This window comes from Paroedura picta, chromosome 4 (assembly GCF_049243985.1).
Source record: "Paroedura picta isolate Pp20150507F chromosome 4, Ppicta_v3.0, whole genome shotgun sequence".
Classification (NCBI taxonomy): domain Eukaryota; kingdom Metazoa; phylum Chordata; class Lepidosauria; order Squamata; family Gekkonidae; genus Paroedura; species Paroedura picta.
In genome coordinates this window covers 5,384,889-5,392,316 of record NC_135372.1, presented here as the reverse complement: position 1 = coordinate 5,392,316, position 7,428 = coordinate 5,384,889, and positions in this window count along the sequence as shown.

Below are 7,428 nucleotides of genomic sequence, written 5' to 3'. Positions count from 1 at the left end.
GCGAGGCCCTGAGGGGTATCCAGAAGCAGTCTTGGCTGGACCGGTTCCTGTGACATCCTTTAGCCAGAAGGGCAAGAGATGGAGCCCAGGACCTTCAGCTCACAAGACAGGGGCTCCGGTACCGAATCCAGCCTCCTCACCGCCCATTTTCATCAGGAGTAACCATCTAATGCAGGCTTTCTCATCCAGGGTTTCATAAAACCCTGGGGTTTCTTGACAGCACTGGAAGAGTTTCCAGAATGGATGGAAGTTAATTATTTTTTTATAACTTCTTCAAATATGTTAAACTAGCAAGAAAGCCCATTGCAACCAGGAATGCAATGGGCGCTAGGACCCAGGGGACACCAGGAGGTGCTTTTTTTTTCTGCTGCGTGGAGCTGTGAAAGGCTCCTACAGGGTTTTTTTTTTCTGCTGCTTGGAGCTGGGAAAGGCTCCTACAGGGTTTTGTTTTCTGCTGCTTGGATCTGCGCAAGGCTCCTACAGGGTTTTTTTTTCTGCTGCTTGGAGCTGTGAAAGGCTCCTGCAGGGTTTTTTTTTTCTGCTAGCTCTCGTGGGCTTGGAGCTCCTACAGGGGTTTTTTTTCCTGCTGCTTGGAGCTGGGAAAGGCTCCTACAGGGTTTTTTTTTTCTGCTGCTTGGAGCTGGGAAAGGCTCCTACAGGGTTTTGTTTTCTGCTGCTTGGATCTGCGCAAGGCTCCTACAGGGTTTTTTTTTCTGCTGCTTGGAGCTGTGAAAGGCTCCTGCAGGGGTTTTTTTTTTCTGCTAGCTCTCGTGGGCTTGGAGCTCCTACAGGGGTTTTTTTTCCTGCTGCTTGGAGCTGGGAAAGGCTCCTTCAGGGTTTTGTTTTCTGCTGCTTGGATCTGCGAAAGGCTCCTACAGGGTTTTTTTTTCTGCTGCTTGGAGCTGTGAAAGGCTCCTGCAGGGTTTTTTTTTTCTGCTAGCTCTCGTGGGCTTGGAGCTCCTACAGGGGTTTTTTTTTCTGCTGCTTGGAGCTGGGAAAGGCTCCTTCAGGGTTTTGTTTTCTGCTGCGTGGAGCTGCGAAAGGCTCCTACAGGGTTAATTTTTTTCTGCTGCCTCTCGTCGGCGCGGCGGCTTGGAGCTCCTACAGGGGTTTTTTTTCCTGCTGCCTCTCGTCGCGCTAGCGGCGAAAGGCTCCTCCGGGGGTGTTTCTTTTTTTTCTGCAGCTTCTCGGCGGCTGGAGTCTTGTGTTGTGTTTGCGGCGGGGGCTTCCTTGGGGCCGGCCTGACGCGGTGAGAGACGCTTTGCGCCTCTCACCGCGTCAGGCCGGGAGCAACTGCGAGCCGCGCTGAGCGCGGCTCGCAGTTGCTGGGGCTGGGAATCGGAGGGACCAATCGGCAGGCGCTTCGCGCCTGCCGTTTGGTCCCTCCGGTTGTCTGTCATGAGGAAGGGTCCAATCCGGACCCTTCCTCATCCCGGACACATCCCGCCCCAGAACCCCTTACTGTTTTATTTAGTCCGTGGCGCCCGCGGCACCACGGGCGGTGTACAGATGTTTATTGGGTGATATGACCATATATGATCATGCCGCTCCTGCCCCCCAAAATGGCCAATGCTGGGCCTGGAGGGGGTGGGGAGGGGAGGGGCCCCGGGGGGGGCGTGTCCACAGCTCTGCTTCCCAACCCTCTTCTGCACAGTTGCGCCACTTCCGGGGTTTCTCGGAACCTGAAGGATGCTTCAAGAGTTTCTCAGTGGCAAAGAAGCTGAGCAAGGCTGCTCTGAAGGGCTTTTCCGACTCGTGCAGGGGTTCAGATTGCGCTTGGATTTATTCTTCCGCTTGGAAACAGACTCTCCCCCCCTTCTCCCCTCAATAAAGAAACAAAGGGGGACTCCATGGTGTTCAAGCGCAATGCGGACCCCAGCTATGATGTTCTTGAGCCTGTGCCTAGGGGGAAAGCCGAAAGGGGGGAGGGGTCAGTGGGGGGCCCCTGCTTGGCAGGCGGAAGGTCCCTGGCCTAATCATTGTCACCTCCAGTTACAAGCTCTGGATATGGAAGTGATACGAAAGACCTCTGCCAGAGACCCTGGAGAGGCACCGCCAGTCGTAGTTCATCACGCTGACCTTGCTGCTCTGATTCAGGGGTTGAAGTCATTCCCCCTCCCTAGGGAATCCAGGAAACCCTGTTAACAGAGGGGTCATTGTAGGGCGCCAGGTTTGTCAGTCTCTCCCTGGCGACTAACTGCAAAGAAACTTTCAGACTTTTCTTGATGTCTTAACATACCTAAATAAGAACATGACAAAAAGCCCTTCTGGATCAGATTGGTGGTCCATCTAGTCCCGCATGCTGCCTCACATGGAGGCCAACCACTTCCTCTGGTGTGGACAGCCCAAACAGGGCCTGGGGACAAGGCCTCCCCCTGATAAGAACATCAGAAGAGCCCTGCTGGATCAGACCAATGGTCTATCCAGTCCAGTATCCTGTCTCACACAGTGGCCAGCCAGTTCCTCTGCACTGCCAACAAGACGGCATAGAACAGCTGTTCTCAACCTAGGGGTCCCGACCCCATTTGGGGTCACCAGTCCCCTTCTGTGGGGTCCCCAGGTTGTTTGCTGCAGGTGGTATCGGGTAGCGGCAGCAGAGCCATTGCAATGGCCGCCTCCACGCCGCCCCAGCTGTTGTGCGCCTGCACGCACGTGTGCACATGCTCACATGTGCACGCTGCCAGCATGCATGCGCCTGCCACCACCGACTCCACTGCTGCAGTTGGGGTCACGGCATCAGAGTGGTTGAGAACCGCTGGCTTAGAACCTTCCCCTGACATTGTCTTCTAGCTCTGGAATTCAGAGGACTGGGGTTTCTGGAGGTGGAGGGTCCCCTCAGCCACCACAGCCAGCAGCCACTGATACACTTGTCCTCCACAAATCTATCTAATCCCCTTTTCAAGCTGTTTATTCCTGTGGCCATCATGACATCCTCTGGCAGCAAATTCCACATTTTAATCGCTTTCTGGCAAGAAGAGGCAGCCGGGTGTCATTGAAAGCGGTACCTTATAATCCCGAGAACCAGGTTTGACTCTGTCCCCTACATGCAGCCAGCTTGGGTGACCTTGGGCTAGGCACAGTCCTGTTAGAGCTGTCCCTGCAAAGCGGTTCCCTCAGCCCCACCTTCCTCACAGGTTGTTGTGGGGAGAAGAAGGAAAGGCAACTGGGAACTGCTTTGAGACTCCGGGTAGTAAAAAGCAGGGTGCAAAAGCCCAGCTCTTCTTTTGTCTATCCTGAACCTACTACCCATCAACTTCATGGGATGCGCTCAGATTCTAGTATTCTTAGAGACAGATTTCACTTTGTCAACTCTTGGCTTTTTCACCCCCTGCATAAACCTCAATTGTGTGTCTCCCCCACCCCTTCCAATCGTTTCTTTAGTGAACTAAAAAACCCCAGACCTTCCTCCTAGGGCAGGTGCATTCAAGCAGAGTGTTTCTCCTGGCTTTTCAAGATGTAACAAAAATGAGTGAGGTTTTCAAAAAACGGGGCTATTTGTACAGGGGGAGGGATCTACAGCAATCTATTTGGCTGCACATATAAAAATTGGTGTGCCTGATGTTTCCATGTGTAAGGGAGGAATACAGTATGCATCAGGAGACTAAAAACTCTTTGGAGAGGAGCAGAGTAGATGGGCCAGCTAGCAGCGTGTGTGTGTGGGGGGGGGGAGGCGGGACTGTCTTCCTCTTTACCCACCCATTTCTAATGCAAACTGAAGCTAGGGCATGGGGCTGGGGCTTGGGGCTGGGGCAGGCGTCCTGGATCTACATCGCCAAGGAAGAAAATTAATACAGTCCCCCTCCCACCCCCCTGCGGCTTATCTGAAATGTTTTTTTGAGTGGGGAGGGGGAGGCGTGGGAACTAGGCCGGAAAAGCAAGATTGGCCAGAAGTAGGGATGGATTGGGGGGGGGGGGGCTTAAAGCGGCCTGTTCTAATGCTCCCTTGCTACAATTTCTGAATGGTACTATTGTCAGCTGGCCTTGGCTTCTTTGGAGGTGATGGGGGGGGGGTGTTCCCAGAGTTCCTGGCAGGTCCGACTTGGGCATGAAAGCCCCCTTTGTCCTCTGGCCAGTGGGAGACCTGAAAAGGGGGGTTGTGTGCCTTGGCGCCTCCAGTCCCCACCCCTGATGAGGGGTGCCATGAATGGATGTCGAAAGACCCAGACAACGAGAGCGAGGCCGCGACGCCCTCGGCTGGTTATTCCTCATTCCCCCCCCCCCACTTAAATCTGCTGGGTTCAAAGAAGGGGTCTTTGTGGAGGCTGCCTCTTCCCTGCCTTATGTTACAATCCCGGTGGGCAGGACAGCCAGCCTTCTGCTTCCTGGGAATCTCTCCTCTGCAGGGTCTCCCTGGGCCAAGGTTTCCAGCCCTCCGGGCAGCAGAAATGGGACGTAACCCAAGGCAGAGCAGAAAGTAGAACTATACAGGAATACAAGCGGGGGGGGGGGGGGGGCAACACTGTTGGGAAATGCCTGGGGAAAGTAGGGTATAGTGCCACAGCAGCCAGTGCCCACAGCAGCCACTTTCTTTGGGGGAAGTGATCTCCAGGGCCCACCTGGAGGTTGGCAACCCTCAGGAAGACAGGTGTACACACGGTTTGGATGCACTGACGGGACTAAAACAGTTCCGCAGGGCCTGCAAAAGGGAGCTTTTCCACCAGGCATTTGGCCGAGGCCAGGCCAACCAACCAACATCTGCAGGGCCCCCGCCCCCCCTCCCCCCAGAAACCCACTAAGACTCCTGGCCCTGTTTGAGTGACCACTGTTTATGTCATGATATACTGTCATGTTATACTGTCACCCGGTTTAACAATTAATAATATTAATGTTATTATATGTATGGTTTCATGTATAGTTTCAGTTATATGTAAACCGCTCTGAGCCTTCGGGGAGGGTGGTATAAAAATATGAATGAATGAATGAATGAATGAATGAATGAATGAATGAATGAATGAATAAAACTTGCCTTGGGCTGCCACCCTGGCCCAGCCCAAAGTAATTTAGCGGTTTGTAATCTGCCTGAAAGGGGATACGAAGCTGTTTACATCATTCTCCTAGAATCGGAGTTGGAAGGGACCTCCAGGGTCATCTTGTCCAACCCCCACTATGCTGTACTCACAACAACCCTGCATGGTCGGTCAGGCTGAAAAAGCATCGCAGGTCACCTAGCAAGCTTCCATGGCCAGAGTGCGTCTCTCCAGTCTTAATCAGCTGCTCCTCTGCTATTCCTGCTCCGTGGTAGCTTGGGCTAAGTGTGAACAATTCGCACAAGGGACTTTCTTTCCCTGAAGTTACTCCCTGGAAAGTTCTTCTGAGTTCTCAAGTGCTTAAGGCCATGATCCTTCACAGCAAAGCTGTGCACAAGGAGGGGGGGTAAGAGGGTTTAACCCCCCCAAAAGATTAAATAAAAGAAATAATACAAAAAAAATGCTTGTTGAATCAATGAAAACCTATTACCAATGGTACAAGATAGGAAAAATAATAGAAAAGGAGTTTAAACGTTCAAGAAAAAGTGTGAAGATTAATTAAGAAGTTTCACAACCAAGCCCCCTTTAAAAATTCTGTGCCCAGGCCTGCTACGTAGCCTTTCAATGCCATTTCAACGCACGAATGTCACCTTGGAGTAAACCTATTTGAGCTCCTTGCCTTGAACAAAATTGCAGCAGAAGAAAAAGTCTCAAGATGGCAAAATGATTTATTCCAATGTTCAACACAATTTAAATGGATTCCCAGGTATGGTCTGTTTTTGATATCTTCATCGGTGATGTTCTCAATATTGTTAATAACTCAATCTTCACTAATTGCATTTTTATGGGTGGTGAAATTATAGTCTCTGATAATGTCTTGGTTTATGTAGTTCAGTCTCAAATGGCTGTAGAGTAATTACACATTGTGATATTTATCTTGGTAAAGGTAAAGGTAAAGGTAAAGGTAAAGGTATCCCCTGTGCAAGCACTGAGTCATGTCTGACCCTTGCGGTGACGCCCTCCAGCGTTTTCATGGCAGACTCAATACGGGGTGGTTTGCCAGTGCCTTCCCCAGTCATGACCGTTTACCCCCCAGCAAGCTGGGTACTCATTTTACCGACCTCGGAAGGATGGAAGGCTGAGCCGGCTGCTGGGATTGAACCCCCAGCCTCATGGGCAGAGCTTTCAGACGGCTGCCTTACCACTCTGCGCCACAAGAGGCTCTATTTATCTTAGTAGACCCCTACAAATTTGGGTACTATGTGACCAATTTGGGAAGATATCGAAAACAGATGATACCTGGGAATCCATTTTGAAATTGTTCTGAAAATTGGAATAAATCATTTCACTCTCTGCAACTTGAGACTTTTTTCTTCTGCTTAATTACTGCTGATGGATCTTCAGTTGTTAAACAAAAGTTTGCAGACACCTGGCTTCCAGAGGCAATGCTAACAGAAGCTGTGAGGTTGTAATTACGGGACCCGTAGAGTGCTGAGGGGGCTTACTTCTGAGTAAATGCACTCCTTGGTCTAGATGGGCTTGAAAGTGAAATCTCACTCAAATGAATGGATTCAAGTGGGTCACTGTGTTTGTTTGAAGCAGCACAACAAAATCAGAGTCCAGTAGCACCTTTAAGACCAACAAAGGCGAGAGCTTTCGAGTGAGCTTTGTTAGTCTTAAAGGTGCTACTGGACTCTGATTTCAAATGAATGGGTGTTGCTTCCTTTGGTGAGCTCCCGGTCCTATAATCAGTCATGCAAGTATAAGCCTTATTGGGATCAGACTGGTTACTTTTGAATGCTTGTCTAATTCGTTTGTGCCTCGCCTTCACCCTTCTCCCCAAGTGGTTTATGTCCCCTCTCCTCCATTTTCTCCTTGCAACGGTCCTGTGAGGTAGTGCGACTGATGCAAGGTCACCCAGTGAGCACAGGTGGAGATTTGAATTCCAACCCCACCCTCCACCATGCTGGCTGCCAGATCCAGCGTGGAGTAATGGGTAAGAGCGGAGGCCTATAATTTGGCGAGTTGGGTTTGCTCATTGCTCCCCATGCCACCAGCTGGAGGACCTTGGGCCAGTCACAGTCCTGTGAGAGCAGTTCTGTCAGAGCTTTCTCAGACCCACCTCCCTCACAGGGTGTCTGTTGTAGGCAATGGAAGGGTAGATGACTGGAAGTCGTTCTGAGACTCCTTCGGGTGGAGAAAAGCGGGGTATAAAAACCGCTCTTGTTCTTCTGAATATCCTTCATCCAGGATTGGGGTCTCTGTCTGTCACCAGGGCCCCAGTTAGGGTTCTGATCTTGGTTTTGGGAAATGCCTGGAGACTTTGGGGGTGGAGCCGGGGATGGGCAGGATTTGGGGCAGGGAAGGACCTCAGCGGAGTCTAATGCTGCGGAGTCCACCCTCCAAGGCCTGCGGTTTCTCCACGGGAACTGGTCTCTGTCCCAACAGAGCAGCCCGAACC